General features: G+C 36.4%; 2 non-coding genes across 2 annotated transcripts; both read left to right on the top strand.

The window, feature by feature from the left end:
* Positions 1-2,534: 2,534 nt before the first annotated feature.
* On the top strand, positions 2,535-2,607 carry TRNAK-UUU (transfer RNA lysine (anticodon UUU)). Its single transcript has one exon. It is a non-coding gene; the product is annotated as a tRNA-Lys (tRNA).
* A 209-nt stretch (positions 2,608-2,816) lies between these two features.
* On the top strand, positions 2,817-2,890 carry TRNAI-AAU (transfer RNA isoleucine (anticodon AAU)). The gene has a single exon. It is a non-coding gene; the product is annotated as a tRNA-Ile (tRNA).
* The last annotated feature ends 18,038 nt before the right edge of the window (positions 2,891-20,928 follow it).

The following is a 20,928-nucleotide window of genomic DNA, read 5'->3' as shown; positions in this document are numbered from 1 at the left end:
AAACAACCACTTGCTATAAACATCAACTTTTATGCTGAACACATCATCATTGTAAGTGTCAGAGAGTCGTTGATGGGTACTTGGTAGTAGTGAAGCTACAGCAATATCATATTTTAATGTATTTACCCTTTCCAATACCATGGCTTATTCAACGAACTCAATCACTAAATTAGGAAAAACAATAGTAAGAAAATAGTACAATGTGGTTGCAAAGTAAATAAACATTAAAGGTGAATACGTTCAGGACCATTGCGCAACGCAAATATGGCTTCATAAAATAAATTTTGCACCCCAATGATAAGCTCCATTTAATCCGTTAAATCTCTGTTGAAACTGGAAGTGGTAGAAATTGAGTGATGTCCCATTTGAACGTTGATCAACATAGACCAAAACCGGTAAGAGATAGGGAGAAAAGGTCTTTTCGAATCGTTTCAGCCTCTTAGGAAATTGTTCTTTTTCCTCCGTTAACAATCTATACAAACCACAATTATAGAAGTAAAGAATTTGAGGTTACAATGTTGATCGCAATTGAACAAAAGCTATAATAGATAGTGAGTAGCATCCAGTTAACATCCATTAAATGTCCCAAAAGTAAGCTCCACTTCGGATTTCATTCCTTTATTGCAACCAGAAATTCTATGAACCGTTTACTTATCTTCATATAGCAAAAAATGTTAAAGTAACAGAGATAGCAATAAATAGCTTTTTCATGTAGTTTCAAGAATAAGATTCAACTTTGATCTTTTCCAGTATTACAACCCGAAGTTATAGATAGATCTGCTACGATCAGTTTTATCATTGAGTTCTCATAAGTCTGAAGTCTATTTTGGTCTAATAACGTGTGTTTGACCACAAATTTAATAAAAATATTTCTTCTAGAATTTGGTGCACCAATTTCAATTCCATATCACCTTTAGGATCATTAATTGTCATATTAGCATAAATATTTCTTATATCATTCAATGCATAGTAACTTTTTTTGAAAATGGAAACGATCGCTCGAATAGACACACGAATCCTATACCTTTCTGTTTTAAGAATATGGTTTTTATCCTCTTTCCCTTTTGTTTTTGAATCGTCCCAACCGGAACACTTGTCTCTGTGGTCCTTTAAGTAATCTTAATTCAATTAGTATTGCCCACGGAATCGAGATGAATTGATTTAATTTAGCGTTCCGTTCAGCAACCATGCTATAACATACTTGCACCGAAAGCTTTACGTGGTATCCGGAACGCATGAGCTACCTCTGAGAGTCGATCTCAAGTATCCTATATCAATGCCGCGAAAGCTATTCATATAAACACGAGGGAGTTCATCGTTGAGCATGAGACGAGAGACGAGGAGTTACTGTAAATCATCGGACACTAAAACAGTGTTTGAGATCAAAACCTTTCATAGACTGCTGTTGCTTATAAGACTTGAGACATTTCGCTTGTCGTAAGTTAAAGTTTCATTTCTTTTCGGGAGAAAAAAGTGTTTATTCGATCAAAATAAACACCTATTTTATGCTTTGATATGCCTATTTAAATTCCGTACCATCTTCAGGATCAATCATTAATTGTCATAATAGCAGAAATAGTCTTTAAATTATTCAAGACATTAATATTCGATATTTTAAAAGTAAAGACAAACGCAACATCTCAAAAAAAAGTGATTTGACCATTGGATCGTTAGGCTGAAAGCATAACACTCTACCAACTGAGTTATCCGGGTGGCGATACAAATGCAACCACATTTAAGAGGTCTCCAAGGTGCCCAATCTCACGCTTGTCATAGTATGTCGACTGCATGGGAATGATCTCATTCCCTAAATCCAATGCGTTACATTTCGTTGACACTGTCACACTGGTGGAAACGATTGGTATTGTTCCAACAACATCACGAGTGACCGAGGAGTTGTTTCGCATTCCAATCTCCGATGAAAGCAGACTCAATGTGACTAGTAACTGAGCACATATACTCTTCTCACGAGAAGTGAGAACATACAATGAATCCAGAAACATTGTCTAACATGATCATTTTGATGTTCCGGTGTTTTTGTATGAGAAAATATGATATGTCATTTACATACGAACCCCTATTATGTATTAACGCGGTACATTTACCGGTGAAGGTTATTGTAGACTGCGCTTCTGCCGATGTGCTTTTTTTCAGATGGGTGATCGGCTACAACTTTTTATTAGTGGGTGACAATGAGTGGCCGCATCGAAAAATAAAGGTAGTGAAGCTCTTGAGAACACAGAATAGTCGGTGAATGGACTGGCCTGCCTGTTGCTTCGAGTTGAATGCTATTAAGCACGTTTAAAACGGTATGGAAAGACGTAGACATTGAGATACATGAGATTTGAGAAGCATAGAATTAGGTCGCAGAGCTTGTATCTCTGTCCGTGGTGATCACACAGCCTCTTAAAAACCTTATTATTCCCTTGATGTCAGGGGTACATACTTTCGTCCTTAAATTATACATGTAATTGTGTGCACGTGCTGAGAAATGACTTTGAACAGAAATTTTATGTCCAGGCCAATTGTTGCCAGCCCGGAAAGCTCAGTCGGTAGAGCGTTAGGCTTTTAACCTAACGGTCCTGGGTTCGAGTCCCTGTTCGGGCGAGAAAAGATTCATTTTTACTTCGAAAATACAACTATTAATGCTTTGAATGATCTGATGACTCTTTCTGGTATTATGATAATCATTGGTCGATTCTTAAGATGCCATGGTATTTAAATAGACGCATCAACGCGTAAATCAGCTATAAATTTTGATCGAGTCAGTATATATTCTAGATTTTAAAAAAAGAAATTGCAGCCTTTGTCGTCGTGGCCGGTTAGCTCAGTTGGTTAGAGCGTCGTGCTAATAACGCGAAGGTCGTGGGTTCGATCCCCTCACTGGCCAAGACTTTTGTGATTGTGCGGTTTGATGCGTTTTCTCGTGAATCTGGTTCTTTTCAGGATGCTGACTGTGAGTTGAAATTTTGGAAGCTTATATACCAAACCAAACAGAAAATTTAAAATTACGAGATGAAATAGCGGTAGAAAGAGTCTTTCCTCCACGAAAAATCATCTCCACACGTTCAACGAAGAGTGGAACGAAATATGTTTCGAGTGTCGTGGTCAACACTAGTTTACCTTCTCAGATCAAAAACACTATTTCAGTGTTACATGATGCACAATATAAAGAAGCTATCAACCTGTGTGTCACTAAACTAAGAAGAAGTGGTTTGATCTTTTACGTTTTTATCTGCTAAGTTACTTTGTTCTTAAGAACCATTGACATTTCTCGGTCATCAGGTATATTCTCCATCTGATTTGCAGAATCAAATGGAGGGACATCCATTGACATATCTTGCGTTGAATACAGCGAAAAGTGTTGATAATCGTGAGTTACCTGTGTGATAGTTCCCTCATATTCATTTTTATTTAATTTTTAATATTTTTTTAAAAATTCAATTACACATATGATTGAAACAACTTAAGCGAATGTTAATTTAAATTTTGCGTGTTAAAAAGCAAGGGGAACTGAAGTGACATTCTTTATTTTCTTTCTACTTCCGAGAGTAAGATGCTTTTTTAAAAGAAAAAAATTCTGTATACCTGTCGTTGAAACCAGGAATACAAACTACTCTTCTTTTGTCTCTTAAGCAATACTCGCTGAACGTTTGAAGCCACACGAGGCTACACATACAGAGTGTGTTTCTTGAACCCAAGCAAAGAAACAGAAGAGCTGTTAACATCCTTCTGTGGAAGAGGAGAAAAAATAGTAAAGTCTACTCAAATTGAATAGAATCGAAGTGGAAATTAATCTTTATAAATCTGTTACACTCACATTTCCGTCAGAATGTCTCCACGTAGAACTTAGATAATATTTTGGCACAGGTTTGTATGTTGGTCCAATAGTACGAACCAAACAAGAAATCTCCAAATGAACTTTCATAAAAATTTTAGATACAACTTGCAAATTTTATAGAAATCACGTACCTTGGAGAGACGATGCTAGAGCACCGTAAATCGGCGGGTACGAATAAAATAAGTTGAGAACACGAAAATAATTTGACGAATGAGAGAAAAAGGAGGAAATCAAAAACGCAGTTACAGGCGTGTCCTAAAAGATCGGCGAGTTGGGAATTCAAAATTTTGAAGTCAGTGGCAGTTGAAGACCGGTAACTAGTGCGTCAAAAACATTCAAGCATACCCAAAGTGGCACACATACTACACTCTAAGACATACCACACGTTAATTAAGAGACATAATGATCAGCTAACTTAGAGAGCAGCCCGGTGGACGATTTTCTGCGGCACTAAAGTATAGACATTTTTACGTAGATTTTCTTCAACTAAGAAAAACTTTGAAACTCCGAAATACATTAAAATATTTACATACCTTTTGTGTGATAAAATATTTACATACCTTTTGTGTGAGTGATACTTTTTTAGGGATATACACCACATATATTTACGAAAAATTCCAGACAACAAGCGTTAACGAACTGGTTCAGCTAAGATTAGTAACGAGTCGGGAAAACAAACCTGAATGTTGCTGACAAATTTCCAGACAGCACTTAGACTAGCTTTAAGAATACGCGATTAGTTTGCATTACCATGAACACTTCTTAAAAACACTTAATATAATTAGTCCGTGCAGCACCTACTCACGATAGAAAGAGTGATATTGATGCAGTGTGATAATTGAAAATGCTAGTGCAGAAAAGTGGTTTGTGGAAGAGATTTATCGACGGAAGCCCTGCTTCGATGGAGATGGACAGACCAAAGCCGCTCCTGGCAGTTTAGGAGGAAGACACAGGAAAAGCCCGATGAGAGATCCCAGGATCCAGAATATTCGTCGCACAGGCACGAAACAAGGAAACATAAGGACCTCTCTGTATGTGTGTTCAGCGCAGTGGCGACAACGAAAGGTAGGACCCTATTTATTGGTGTTGAAAGGGCGATTCTCAGCATTAAATAAAGATGCAAGACATTCTCTGTAGAGAAATTAAAAGCCGGAAATAGTTGAGATTTCAAAAACTTAATTTCAATTCATTGAAAATAAGTACTCTATTTCGAACTTAAGCTATCAAAGTTTAAAATTTTTACCTTAAAGTCTTCTTACATTGAACTATAGAGACACTTTAGCAATTTCCCGTCTCCTTTAGCCTAACCGGCATAACCGTGGGACGTAAAATTCAAATTTCATTTTCATTTCATTTTCACTTTAGCAATTTTATTTATATATTTTGTGATATTAGTGACTGCATCGTTCTCATTAAATACATATTAATTCCCGTATTTTTTTTTTTTTTTTTTTTTTTTTTTTTGTTTGTCAGTCATGATTCATAATTGTGGATAAAGAAAGACAAACTAAATGTAAACAAAATAACATGTAGACTTTTAGTAGTTCGAACTGCAAATTTTTGATAAAACAAGGTAATCTAAGTACTTAAATTAGAATATTTAAATTAACATGATGTGAAAGTGTGTCATCTACGTTATTGACAGGCACTCTTGGGATGTAAGATAATTAAAAACAAAGCTTGATATATTTTGTAGAAGCGCATTCAGTGTATTGTTTAAATTATATAAACTCACTGTTTGTAAAGTTATTCACATAGGGGTTGGTAAGTTAATGAATTTATTTCAATCAATATGCTAACAGGAGCTTAATGAATAATCTGCAGTAATGTCTCAATAAAAGTATTTGACGTAGAAAGCTCAAAGGTTAATTAGTGATTAGAAAACGGAAATAATCTCATAATCAGTCATTTTTGTGTTAGAGATACGGAATCCGTCAATAAAAGGAAACAGGTATTATATTCTGTCATGAAGAATACATATGGGTTAGTAAACATAAAGTAGGCTAAGCAAAGCCGCATTTAATGTATCATTCTAATCCTCTAAATAATAGAGCGATCGGAAGTATGCGCATAGATCTCACTAATGACGACACCCTACTGCTATATGCATATTAGGGTGGAGCGAATTTTTTTTTTTCGAAATTCGAATTTGGATAGGGGGCAAAAGTTGCATCATATCGTAGTACTTTACCATAAAAAATTTCAATTCTCTAAAATAATTTTAGCCGGGGCGCAAGGGGCTTTAAGTTTGAAAGTTTGCAAATCAATTTCCGTTTACTATGTAACTATTTAGCAAATCTTCGCTGAATGCAGACTTTTAATTTGTATTATGGATAGAGGGCAAAAGATGCATCGTTTGTCAATAGATAACAACATGAATTTTTAATTCTCTAAAATTATTTTTAGCCAGGGCGCAATGGTCCTGAAACTTGGGAATAATAAGACGAAAAGTGATCAACTAACTATAAGCATTTTGCGAGTTTGTCATAAAGAAAAAAGCATTTTGCTATTTAATAAGTCTTCTGATATCCTACAATGAACTTTTGGCAGTATTGTTAATAGTATAATAGTTTGGTTGGTGGTGACAGTGACGTAACAAGGGGGAAAAGGGAGCTTGTGCCCCGGGCGCCGAATTGGGGGGCGCAAAACTGGGCAAATAATTATTTTCACTATAAAGCAAGAAAGGAGTTTTAGCAAACTAAAGATCATAAAAAAAATTACCTAAGAAATTTAAGAGGGCAACAACGACTCACAAACCTTAGGATCATATCCATAGAGCATAAGTTAGCTTCAAAGCTATGTTTTGAGGACATTGTAAAAACCTCTGCATCCAAAAGAGCCCGCAAGGTTAAATTTTAGTTCCAGCTTTTTGTGTTTTCATTTAACTTACATCGATTTAAGAGATTTGTAAAATGTTCGAGTGTACTCAAAACAACAGCTTGATTGTTTTTCATAATTAAATATTCTATTTTAAAGCAAAAGACTGTTGATTCATTCTACACATATCCAAATCCTGATATAATTCCAAAAACATTGTGATTTGCAGCTATTTCGTTAAGACTGTAAGAATGTGTCAAGCATGCTACCCTCAGATTATTTGTCAATCAGTTACCAAGTAGTTTAGTGTTTTATCTTGTACTAAAAATTAAAATATGTACTACAATTTTGAAATCAAGGTTTACCGCTTGAAGAAAGAATGGAATAGAACTATCTGATGCCAATATCAGGTATAATTGGGGTGCCTTTTGGTTTGGTTGGTCGGAGGTGCTAAGGCGAGTTCTTGCCCCGGGCGATAACTAGCCTATTTGTGTTGCTGGGTGGTGAGTAAAAAATGATATTCGGTATTATCGATATTACTTAGATAAAGAAATTCAAAAAAAGAGAAGGAAGGAAAGCCAAAAAGCGACCTTACCGTGAAGCTTTCAATCAAAGAGTATTATACTCTACTAGTTACATTATCGAATCTTCAGACTACTTGCCATCTTCGGAAACAAGATAGGAAGACAATAAAGAACACACTGAAGCTGGAGGAGATCATATTTTAGTTGGAAATATCCTTTGAAGAAGATAAGAGAGTAAGCACAGATTGGATGCACGCAAATTAGAAAATTCGTCCCAACATTAGCAAAAGTGAAGGAGAAAACCGGCCTGACTAGAAGAAAAATTGCAGCAATTGCTACTGCGGTTTTGGAAGATTTTTAATATGTGAGTCTAGAGCAATCGCAAAACATAACTGACAGAAGTAAAATTCAAAGAAAGATTGTGAAAATGGTATAAGTGTAAGAACTAAAGAGACTGTTAATAAAGTGAAACCTCGTGCCATCTATTTTGATTGGAAGAAAGACCAAACGCTCACGATGTTCGACAGTCAGACATATGAAGCTAGAAGAACATTATTGTATCATGTAGAAACGGGTAACAAATTTCTCGGCTATGCTGGAAATGCTTTGACCGGATCAGCATCTACAAATAATATTGCTAGTTTCATCTGCCGCGAATTACAAGAAAATAATGTGGATCTATCAGATGTGGTAGCTATCGGCCTGCGATGGCACTAATATTAATGTTGGGTCAAAAGGAGGAGTGATTAGAGTGCTCGGAAACCATTTACGGAGGTCCTTCCAGTGGTGCATGTGCTTATTGCAGTTCATTGAACTACCACTTCGTCATTTACTAAAAGAAATCGATGTTGTAAATACTGGCCCTTACACTTTCTTTGGCTCTATTGGTAGATCATTTGTGAAATGTGAAACAAATTCAGTGTACGGCTTCGAAAAGATTTCTTCAGAACCTCCTACACTCCTAAATGTGCCTGATCTCAGTTATGATCAGAGGTACTTGTGTGAAATACTCCAATCTGTAATAAGATGAGACTGATAAAAGCCTAGCAGATTAAGAAACCTGAGAAACTTGAGCATGTTCGGTGGTTAACAATGGCTGACAGACTTTTGCGTCTATAGGTGTATATATCAATGCCAAATCCTTCAGAGGAGCTCAATACTCAATCACAGTTCTTGATAAAAGTATATGCACCAGTGTGGTTCAACATCAAACTGAAACCTCTTGTCAAATACGGAGCTAAACATTTGTTCTTGACCATAAAACTTCCGCGATGTTTGCAAGAACTATACAAGACACGTCAATAAAGTAATTTCCAGAAATGCATTCTATGCGTATCCTCAAAACATTCTCATTGCCATGATTAATGTCGACAGATCAACTACACGAATCCTTGCTGCTGATAAAATATTCCAATCCAGAAAGCAGTGTAAACCTTCTGAAATTCGTTCCTTCGAAGTGCCAGTATTAAACTTCGAGAATAATAATTACACAGAAATGATAAACTGGAATGAGTATAATATAACAGAACGCTAATACTGACTCGTAAGACAGATGAAAAATTGCAAGAAATTCGCGCTTCAGAAAATAAATTTGAAATATCATACGTAAGTAGTGGAAAGATTAGTGGAAATAATTAGTGAAACTTCTTTCAGTATGTGAGGCACGAGAGAGCGATTTCTGTATTCGTTCCAAAATTTACTCGAGAAAATACATACCTACTTTTGAGACAAAGTCGCAGTATTTTGCAGGAAGACGTGAACAAAACTTATGAAACATTCAATGTAATGTTAGCGAGTGGGTGGGTTTGAACTCGACGGCAGCCACCTCTTAGTGATGAATTCTGGGTTGATGTATCCTGTTACATAGAATATGAACTTCGGTAGCTTCAGAAATTCAACTCGTCACGATAACGAATCTTAACACCTTCAAATTACAGTCTACTTCAAGCGAAGAGCTGTCTAATAATTATACAAATACACAACAAACGTGTATTTGTTTACAAAATCTACGAAACTTAAGGCCCATTGACCCCCAGCTAAGAATATTTTAGAGGATTAAAATTTCCCATGGTAAAGTACTACGATATGATGCAGCTTTTGCCCCATATCCAAATTCGAATTTAGATTTTTTAAAAATTGGCCCCTTTTCACTTATTTGCATAATCTATCAAACTTAAGGCCCAATGCGCCCCGGCTAAAAATTATTTTAGAGAATTGAAATTTTCCATGGTAAAGTACTATAATATGATGCAACTTTTGCCCCCTATCCAAAATCGAATTTCGAAAAAACAAATTTTGGTCTGTTTTCACTCCACCCTAATGCATATGCTACTGTTGTAACATAAGGAAAACCATGGAAAATAGACACATTTGTCAGAGAATTCTTTTAAAAGACGTCTTTGCATTTAATATGAATAGTTGAGTATTAATTGTCTTCTATGTATGTATGCATGCCTATATTTATGATATATCTATATATATTTTGTGTCTTGGTAGTTTTTCTATATTCGCCAATATGTGTGTATATGTTATGCATGGTTAAATAACAATACTACTCGCATTGATATTATGTATGTATGGTGTGTTCTTCTTGTTTATGTTGATATCAAATTTCATATTTGGTGTAATTATCTCCTACTCTCAGTTATGATTAGAAACGATTAGAACCCAGGCATAGGCTTACTTAATTTCCTTAGATCATTCCATTTTTCTTTCAAAAATTTCTCACTAAATCTCAAATCAAAGTCATGACTTATTTCAACTTATTTCACCTTATTTCAACTTTTTCACCTTATCCACGTATTCTAGATTATTCCACTTATTATTTTTTTAAACTTCATCGAACCTAAATCGTATGTATTTAAATTCAGATTCCAGAAAACTATACCATTCTTAAATTCAATATTTTTTGAAAATGTCATTAGTCATAAAGTATCAGCTGATCAACGTTAACCATATATTTTTTCGCCCCATTATCACGTGAATAAGAATTTTCAAATGTAAGGTTCTAAATGAACCAGTTTTGTATTGCACATACTCATGAGAGCTCATTATGTGGGGATAAACAATCATAAATTTCACCTAGGACTGGTTATGGATATCGGTTTCATTAGTTTGTTTATGTGTGTCGGGTTACTTATAATAATTCATTCGAGCTCTAGGTCGAGAAAGACAACATAAATGTAACTTACTTAATTTAATTTTGTTGCTAAGGCCTTATGCCTTACTTCTCATCTTTATCATAAATTACATGTTCAGTGTCAATTTTCGTCTTGCTTGTTTTTTTAAACATTTCTTTTTTGTTTTTACTCATTAAAGCTTTTATTATATTGTTAACCTAAATTCGTGAATTTTTTCTTTCATGAACAAGTTGTCTCTCACCTGAAACACAACATTGGTTTTTAAGGGTTTGTTAGGCTAAACTAATAGGGCAATCTAGGCAATTTTCCAATTCTATCTACCATGGACTGAACTTTTTGAACTGATTTTCATGACTTTCAATCAAAATATTAATTTCAAGATATAAGTTTATTTCTTGCAACATTATTATTATTATTATTATTATTATTATTATTATTATTATTATTATTATTATTATTATTATTATTATTATTATTATTATTATTATTATTATTATTATTATTATTATTATTATTATCCAATTTTCATGGAAAGTGAAAATCAGTCTAGTTCGTTTCTGCAAACCAGAAATTAGAGCAAAATTCTTTATCAGCATTGCAGCATGTGAATACACGGATACAGATGCAAATAAAATAAATGTTCATTTGCTCTCACTGTTTAAGAGATCTTATTTCCCTAAAGCCCTGGGATACCGCGGAGAGATAGGAGTTTGAAACCGGGAAATCAGTCTTCATCAAGTCATAAAACATTTTAGTTCGAAGTACGGAGACTTCAACGGTGGTGCACATGATAGCAATTGTGGAATCCGGAACACGAACCCAAAACCCAGAATCTCACAGTTTCTTTTCAACTTTTAAAAAATTTGGCGCTCCGAACAACCACCCATACATCTCTATAGATCTCTCTCTCTCTCTCTCTCTATTTTTAATTTTTACAAATTTGGCGGCTCGAACAGAAACTCCTCTCTATTTTTAATTTTTACACCTGGCTTACTACTACATACATCTCTTTGAACTTCTGATGAAATTAGATTAGCATTGTCCAGCTCGGACATGGCACTTATATACATATTATTTATTAGTTCCGGGAATTTATGTCACAAATAGGTGCTTTGTACAGGTAGACACGAGATTGAACTTGATACCTTATTCCAGTTGATAGGATCAATTGGCATGCTATCAAATTTATGCATGAGTTCTGAAGGATTGCTATTTCTAAGTAGGAACTACCTTTCCAGAATAGGTGTTAAGATCAGTGGAAACTCGAAACGGGCAATTCAATTCAAATATACATATGTCCTATTGCACTTGAGATATGTCCTTATCTTATTGCAATAGGCTAGACCAAACTTTTGTCCTTGTGTAAGTACAAAATATGAAATAGGTCTTCAAACTTCTGTGCATATTAGCTTATGTCCCGTTCGTATTGCAAATTCATGATCTACAGAATACAATTATCAGATATTTTAAACATCATACCTTATTCACCATGGCTAATTTACAAATTTGCTAGTTCTATTAGAGTACATAATAACTTAACGGTAACAATTTGAACATCAGGCCAAAAAACTGATACTACATGTTTCTCATCTGTACCGGTAAAATACACAATTCCTTCAGATCCACGTAGAGCGACTCCGCGTAGTTCTTCTGTACGTACTTGAGATAGAACAACTTTCTATATACATCATCTTTTATGCTGAACTCATCATCAACAGAAAACTTAACAGTGTCAGTAAACCATTGATGGGCACTTGCCAGTGGTGAAACTCCACCAATATCATTAGGGATGCGCACGAGACGAGTCGAGACTGGATTTTCCTGACAAAATTCGAGTCGAGACACTGCTCTTCCAATAGAGAAATATACATTTTTCGAGTCGAGACATTACTTTTACAGCACATTTTCGAGACGAGACAGCCACACATATTGTCTCGTGCGCATCCCTAAATATCATATTTTAATGTAATTACCCTTTCCAATGCCATGGCTTATTCAACGAACTCAATCACTAAATTAGGAGAAACAATAGTAAGAAAATAGTACAACGTGGTTGCAAAGTAAATAAACATTGAAGGTGAACACGTTCAGGAGAATTGCAGAGTTTAAATATGGCTTTATAAAATAAATTCAACGTTCCAGATATAAGCTCCAATTATTCCGTTAAACCTCTATCTAAACTCGAAGTGATAGAAATTAAGTGAGTTCTAATTTCAATGTTGATCAACAGAGACCAAAACCGATAAGAGATATTGAGAAAAGGTCTTTTCGAATCGTTTCAGTCTCTTAGGAATGTGTTCTCCTTCCTCTGTTAACATTCTATACAAAGCAGAAGTGTAGAAGCAAAGAATTTCTGGTTTCAATGGTGATCACAATGAAACAAAAACACAATTAACCGAGTATGTTGCATCTCCAAGTTCCTTCCTTCATTACAACCGGAAATTGTATGAACCGCAGGGCTGGATTAAACCATCGGGGGACCTGCGGCTAGGAAAAATTGTGACTGCTGCTGACTTCACCTAATACATTTCTGTGAAAGTACAGTAGGAAAGTTAAAAGAGCTGTCGAACTTGGAAATGTACTTTTAAATTATTTCCATTTGTAGAGTTGAAAATTCTAAAAAGAATGGTGTTTGTTTGATCGCGTTAAGTTCAGTCGTTAGCGAAAGAAAAAAAGATTTTGTGATGATGTCATCCGTGTTCATACTGCGAGAGCTGGCTTCCATACATGTAGTACCAAGCATTTCGTTCGTGAGTGATACAGTGGCGTTCTGAAGTGGGATTTGTTTTTCCAGAACTGATTTCAAAGATTTAGAAATGCCATCTGCATGTAGAAAATAATGTCTGATGGTGAGCTGCACACTTCTTTTATAACATTCTAAAACTTAGTTTCTCCTGCAAGGTATAAGATCAGCACTTTATAGGAGGAACTATAGAATTTCGAAACCGAAAACATTTAAATACATTTCGAACGAGATTTCTAGAACATCTAAGTACCTATTCTTTAATCCTAGTTGCAATTGTGAAACATTTTCAAGTTTTGTTGCAATTTTTAATGGTGAATTTATAATTTTGTGCTTCAAGCTATGTACAGGAGCGGCATATGTGGCAAAAGTGAAATAACATCTGTAACTTATGCCAGATTACGAATGATACTTTAGTGGTATCTCTCTTCTCAACTGCTCTCTCACAGATAACTCATGGCTACAAGGATCTCTCCCTGTGGATCACGGAGGTCTAGGAATTCGTCGAGCCCTTGACTTGGCTACTCCATCTTTCCTTTCATCCATGTATAGCTCTATGCCTTTGATCACTTCTCTTCTTCGCCAGGATATTCATCAGGATTCAGAAGCTGAGATAAATGATTGTATGTCCCAGTGGATATCGTGCGGCGGACTCGATTTACCTGATTTTGATAAGAGAAGTTTTCAAAGTTCATGGGACGCTCCTATTATAGACTCCAGATTATCTTCTATTCTTCAGTCCTCCACAAATCCTGAAGATAAGGCACGTCTTCTTGCTACTTCTTCTCCTAAAGCAGGTGCCTGGTTACAAGCTATCCCATCTTCATCCCTAGGGCTGCATCTTCCCGACGAAAGTTTTCGAATCGCTTGTGCGTTACGTTTGGGAGCAGATGTCTGTGAACAACACCAGTGCCCTGCTTGCGGAAGTTTAGTGGATAAGAAAGGTATACATGGTCTAGTGCTGGCAGATACTCTCGACACTCCACTGTTAACGATCTCATTATGAGAGCCCTCATCTCCTCTGGAACGCCTTCCGTGAGAGAGCCAATGGGGTGTAGTCGCTCTGATGGCAAGAGACCTGACGGAATGTCTTTGGTGCCTTGGAAACGAGGGAAGGCTTTAATATGGGATTTCACTTGTACCGATATCCTAGCCCCCTCTAATCTTCCTTCATCTTCCACAAAAGCTGGGACGGTTGCAACTCGCAGAGAATATGAAAAGAGACGAAAATATAACAACTTCTTGGACAAATACCATTTCGTCACCATAGCCATTGAAACTTGTGGTTCCTGGGGTCAGGAAGGTCTAAACTTCATTAATGAGGTTGGGCACCGCATAACTATTAACACAGGAGACACCCGAGCCTCATCCTATCTTATACAACGAATAAGTATGGCTGTGCAAAGAGGGAACGTAGCAGCGATGCTAGGAACTCTCCCTCCGGGAAAAGCTTTGGACGAAATTTTCCTTTTGTAATCACTCTCCTTCCACCAAACTCTCGCAATTTAAACCACATTTCTATTGCAATTTCTTCTGAAGGTTATCACTTCGTATTCAGTACTATGGTGGTATTCAGAAATTAATTTGAATACCCTGTGGAAACAGTACAATTTCCTCCAGAAAAGACACTATAAGGACTGGGGTTTAGATCTTTAAAAGGAAGTTTTAAACTGATAAGATTTCCATTGTACAATGTTTTCAAAGTATGTCTAATATTTAAGGTGTCAATAAAAAGACTTTACTGGTTAAATTTGTCTTATTCGCATCACTTTCCGCGGAACAACTCTCGTTATCTGTTTCATCATCACTGTCACTTGATACAGAAAAATTAAAAGATAGATCAATGCCCTAAGGAACACTGACACGTCACTGATTCCTTATACAATCTGGTATGCTTCACTTTCCAATTCACATCGTATAGCAGTTGTGTTTACATTTATTTTTAAAGGGCACCTTCAGCATCATGAGTGTCACCGTTGCTATTGATCTCTAATGAATCGTCTTGACTACAACGTAAAAAAAAGATACTTTATGTCCGTCATCTTTAATCGCATGAGAATTAGAACCGAAAAGACAGCACGTGTTAGGCATTGCTACCTCACCTCACAGACACAGCACGCGCTGTACTAGCACGTGTTTGCACTTCGCACCAGTGTTACTTTCAGAAAACAAAATGTTCCGGGGTTGCCACACTAGTTTTCGGAGGAACGTATATTGTTTTCACACGGTACTACTGTATTCTATTTTTTATTATATTATAGACGTATTATTTTGGTCTCCTCCGAGGGGTGGGGGTACTCTTAGAGCTCCGGGAGACAGTGCATCCCAAAAACATGTCTAGAAGAAACAATACGTAGTCATTGCTCTCTCTCTATTTTTTATGCTAATGCTGTAGGAAAACAACTAACAAAAACATCTCCAAAAATTTAACACAAAGCAAGATTGCTAACTAACCCAAAACAATCTATTAAATCCACTGCACTATTAAAGGATTATCAGCTGCGCACAAGGAAGTGGTACCTGACTCATATCGCGTTCCTCACTAGCCCACGGGTGACTTCAGCATTTGCGATTTATCAAAAAAAAAAAAAAAAAAACGCTTATAGAAGCTGAACGAGACAGCTTATCAAGATTTTTTTTTAAAAAAAAATACTTGTCTTTTATTTTTTAAAAACCCTTTCTATTGCACTAAACTTGTTTTCAACTCGAACTCCTCCTTTAAGGAAATATGTTTGATATTTTTGATCATATTTTATTTTATGATGATTATATCGTCCTGATTTTCTTTTTTAGACAGCGAGTTGCGATTTTGATCGGGAATGGAGGCCCCTTTTCACTTAGAGTCCCGGAGATATAACCCCCAAAGTTCCTCCTTAATCTGGCACTGATGAACCAGACTTAATATAGCAAAAATGTCAAAATAACAGAGATAACAATAAATGTTTTTTATTATAGTTTCAACATTTCAAGAATAAGTTTCCTCTCTGATTGTATTCCTGTATTCCAACTGGAAGTTATAGATAGAACTACTACGATTAGTTTCAACATTGAATTCCCATAAATCTGAAGTCTATTGTAGTCTCATAACGCTTGTTTTATCACAAAATTAACAAAAATACCTGTTCAAGGTTTTGGTGGGTCCACTAAAATTCCAGACAACCTTTAGAGTCATTAATTGTCATATAAATATTTCTTACATCATTGAATACATACTTACATCTTTAAAAATACAGGCGGTGACTCAGTGGTAGAGCGTTCACCTCCGGTGCTTGGGGTCCCTGGTTCGATCCCAGCTCGAGCCGTGTGGACTTTCTGGTAAACAAATACCGTGCTTGTGGGTTTTCTTGGGATTCTCCTGTTTCCTCCCACTTTCTTCATTCCACCATTTCACTCATTTCTCATTATCACCGTCTCCTTTAGCATAACCGTGGGACGTTAAACTTCAAGATTTCATTTCATTTTTTCCCAATAGTTCGAGAAAATTAAGATACTGAATACTATCAACACCTACTATTTGCTACTGGTACTGGTTCTCCTTCTCGTCTACCTTCTGGTCTTGTCTCTAGTACGTCTAATTTCCTAACGTTCTTGGCCGTGGCAACTAAGTAGAAACCTTCTGCTGCGATGTTAATAAGCGATACTAGCGATCTCCAAGGAAAACGGAGTCAGCGCTTGGTGGACCTATTCTATTAACTAAAGCCTGGCGAAATGAGGCTAACAAAAACCAGTGGTTCTTTATAAATAAATCTTTCAGAAGTATTTTCTTTTAAACTATTTTAACTGTAGCTTAATCCCAAAACTGCTACTACTAGAGAAATTCCGAAATTTATCACAGAGCCAGTGCTACAATCTCCTGATTACTAACCATCAGGTAAGATGCGGCAGTAATGCTGTTTTGTGTAAAAGTGTAGTTACTCCCATGACCAGGTTGTATCATCCTGTTATCTGATGTTTGTGGGACTGGTCTACAGATATTCCATTCAGTAAGTTCAGACAGTGAATACCAATTTTTATCACAGGTTTATATTAATTCTGCGTCAAAATATGCATTTCTGAGAAAATTAAGCATTAAGCATTTCTGAGAATATTACATTGTAGGAATTATGCAGAACAGTAAATCAGTGGTGACATGGATTTTCAACAGGATATACTAATTAATACCCCTCCTTCAAATCTAATCTCAAAACTTACAATATTAATTTAACATCGACTACAGGATAGTAGCGTTATTTCAATTACATTTGAATTTATTTTAAGGGTTTGAAACATCCGAGACTCAGAGGATAGAAATAAGGGAAACACTGTTCAACAAATTTTGATCGAAAGTATGTAAATTCTTTGAAATTGCGATTTTTACATTCATTTAAGCATAATATGAAATGAAATGATAATAGAAGAATTTTCTTAGCTCAGGTTGTGAAAAAACGCCCTTGTACAACAGTAGCTGTATATATACAAATATATTAACATTTATAGAACATTTAAGCAAAATCCTTGTAAAAACCTACATTTCACTTTTTTTTATCTATTTCACTGTGATGTGATAAGCTGGGGAGTTAAGAAGTACCCTAACCTAGAGCTTTCTATACCCTTGTACTTCCTTTTTCAAAATTGCGCAAATACCAGTTTTACAGCGATACAGAAAATAAAGTAACCGTGGTCAAGTTAAACATTAACAATTCCGTAATAAAAATCAGTATTAACATCAAAACATTTAAAAAATATGTGCAAATACCTTTTTGTGCAAGAACTACACTGCAATGTAGACAAACGTTTCAAGTGATCCCTTGTACAGGATTATGTTTATTTTATTTTGAGCGTCTTCGCTTGGCTTGCCTTTTGTAGGTTACATCTGGAGCATCCCTTGCAATAGTCCAACAGTAGTCGGCCAATATGTTAGAACTCCACTTTGCCTCATATCTCTTCTCCATGGCTGCAATATCTTGATGAAAACGCTCACCATGTTGGTCACTTACTGCTCCACAATCTTCGGGAAAGAAGTCTAGATGTGAATGAAGAAAGTGGAGTTTCAGAGACATATTGCAACCAAGATTTTCGTAGCACAATAACAACTTTGCTACCAGTTGTTTGTAATTTGTTGCTCGGTGTCTTCCCAAGAACTGTGAACAAACACTCTTCAAGCATTCCCACGCAGCTTTCTCCTCACCTTGGAGAATTTCGTCGAACTTGTGATCTTTGAATAGTTGCTTATCTGTGGCCCTATGAAAACACCCTCTTTAACTTTGGCATCATTTAATCGAGGGAATTGTCCTCTTAGGTACTTATAGGCCTCATCCTCTTGGTTCATGCTCTTAACAAAACTTTTCATAAGACCTAATTTAATATGTAGAGGGGGAAGCAAAATTCGGTTACGATCTACCAGTGGTTCATGCTGCACATTTTTCACTCCCGGCTGAAGAGTTTCTCTGGTACTCCAATCACTTTTGCGGTAATGAGATCCACGATCTCTACTGTCCCATTCACATATAAAGCAACAATACTTTGTATACCCTAACTGCATACCTAGCAACAGTGCTATTACTTTAAGGTCACCACAAATGAGCCACTGAAAATCATAATATTTAATGGCTTGAAGTAAACGTTTCAAGTTTTCATAAGATTCCTTCATATGAACTGCGTAGCCTACAGGAATTGAAGGAAGTTCATTTCCAATATGTAAAAGCACTGCCTTTAAACTCACCTTGGACGAATCTATAAAGAGCCTCCACTCCGTAGGTTCGTAATTAATTTTAAGTGCCCTCATGAGACCATTTACATCTGTACATGCCACAAGTGTCTTCCATAGTAAAAAATGAAGTGAACATCTTCTCCCTATTCCGATACACTGAAATATTTACTTTTTCCTGGAATAAATTCCATTGCTTTAAGCGTGACGCTAAAATTTCGGCTTTGCTTTTCGAGAGGTCCAAGTCTCTGATTAGATCACTTAGTTCCTCTTGAGTAAGTCTATGTGGTTCACATGGAGGTTCTACAACAAACGTAGGGTCCTTCGAAGTACTTGATTCAGGAGCTTCAACTTCTTGATCATCATCAGAAAAAAAGATCGTTTTCTTTAGGTGGGTCAGGAACAGGTAGTCCTTCTCCATGTGGAACAGGGCGCATTGCAGAAGGAATGTTAGGATAGATCAAGGCCCGCTTCTTCTTCGTGGAAATTCCCTTCTTGACGGAAGGAACCATACAAAAATAACAGTCTCTGATGTGGTCGCTTGGCTCCCTCCAAATCATGGGCACTGTAAAAGGCATTGAGCGCCCCTTCCCATTAACCCAATTTCTTAAATTGCTGGCACAAGTGTTACACACAATGTGGGGTGCCCAAGATTTATCTTGGTCTCCAATTTTACAACCAAAGTAATATTGATAGGCTTTTCTTATTAGTGGTGTTATAGTCTGCTTTTGTGAGGAAAATGTCACTTCCCCACACACGTAGCAGAAGCTATCCGCACTGTTTACACAATTTCGCGGCATTTTTGTTTATTGAAATCCTCAAAATGTCACTTGAAATAGTTCCGACAACTATTTAAAAATATACATTCGAAATACCAGTATTTTTGCGTACTTGTAGTTGTATTTTTATGTCCTGCACTACACAAACGTCACACCCAAAACGCTGATAACTGCACTAAACCTGTCTTTTCTAACAATAGCAGATCACTACTGAGATAAGGAACACAATGAAACCAAGCGTTCATATAGTTTCTCCAGTGTTGCCGGATCAGTGTAAAATTTTACCCCAAACGAAGCGAATATATTTATTTTTAAAGCGTTATTATTAGACATGCCTGTAAAACGAAAAGTAGAGCTAATATTCGAAAATAACTTTCAAATTCGTGATCAGCACCACAAAATCAATAAGAATTAGCTGATTTTGTTCAATTTACATTTTCGTTGTTGAACAGTGAAATTAGTCAATAGGGCCACCGAGGAAGAATCTTGGTAATCTCCTCAGTTGAAATATTTATCCACGAGGGATCAATCACACCATCTTCCGAATCTTAAGCTGATGTTCTACCGCTGAGCTTTGGCCATTGGTGTGGGTGTGAAGTGTTTGTGTATTTGAATTCACGTCAAATTCTAAAATGTAGTGAAGGTAAACAAACGAAAGAAAGAAAAGGACCACGTATGCTTCTTTTGCTGTAAGGAGTCCCGATTTAAATGTCTGTTCTAACACTGTTTGATATTAGGGAAAGAAAAACATATTTCCTCTTTTTGCTTCAAAGACTGCTCACTTCATCATTTTAATAACGTAAAGGCACATTCATTACTCAGTGTTAGAGTTCAAGGGTAAAAGTAACAAAAAGTAATTGAACTACGGCCAGATCAAAACAAGATACTGGAACCGGGGCAGTTGCCCGGGCGCCAGCAAACTAATATGTGTATTTATTGGTGTGGATGTATGAAACGGGTCAGGGACGGCGCCAAAAACGTTCGATGGGGTGGGCGGAAAGAGGCGGACGTAGTTGCTGAGTGGGCGGACAATGAAAATAAGAACTGGGCAATGTAGACATATTTTTGGACAATAATTTTCAATCTTTAAACTCTTTAGTTAGCTAAGGCTCAGACCGAAATAGGGGAGGGACAAGGATGTGGAAAACAGTTGTCTTGGCCTTATGGAAGGTGCAATTCCGACATTCGCCTGGTGGATCTGAAGAAATGCAGGACTTAGGATGGGCTGCGGGAGTTCGTGGCTATACTCTCGACCTACCAAATTCCGCATGGCAGACACAATACCTCTACTTCCAGTTTAAAAAAAAAACAAAAAAAAAACAATAATAACGGTGTGTACTGTGTGGTCGATGAAGTTCAAAACAGCTTTACTTTCTCTCCCTCCAAGAATGCACATGA

The sequence above is a fragment of the Thermobia domestica genome, chromosome 15 (genome assembly GCF_964235325.1).
Source record: "Thermobia domestica chromosome 15, izTheDome1.hap1.1, whole genome shotgun sequence".
NCBI lineage: Eukaryota > Metazoa > Arthropoda > Insecta > Zygentoma > Lepismatidae > Thermobia > Thermobia domestica.
The sequence above is the reverse complement of the archived record's forward strand: the minus strand, read 5'-3'. Positions and strand labels throughout refer to the sequence as shown.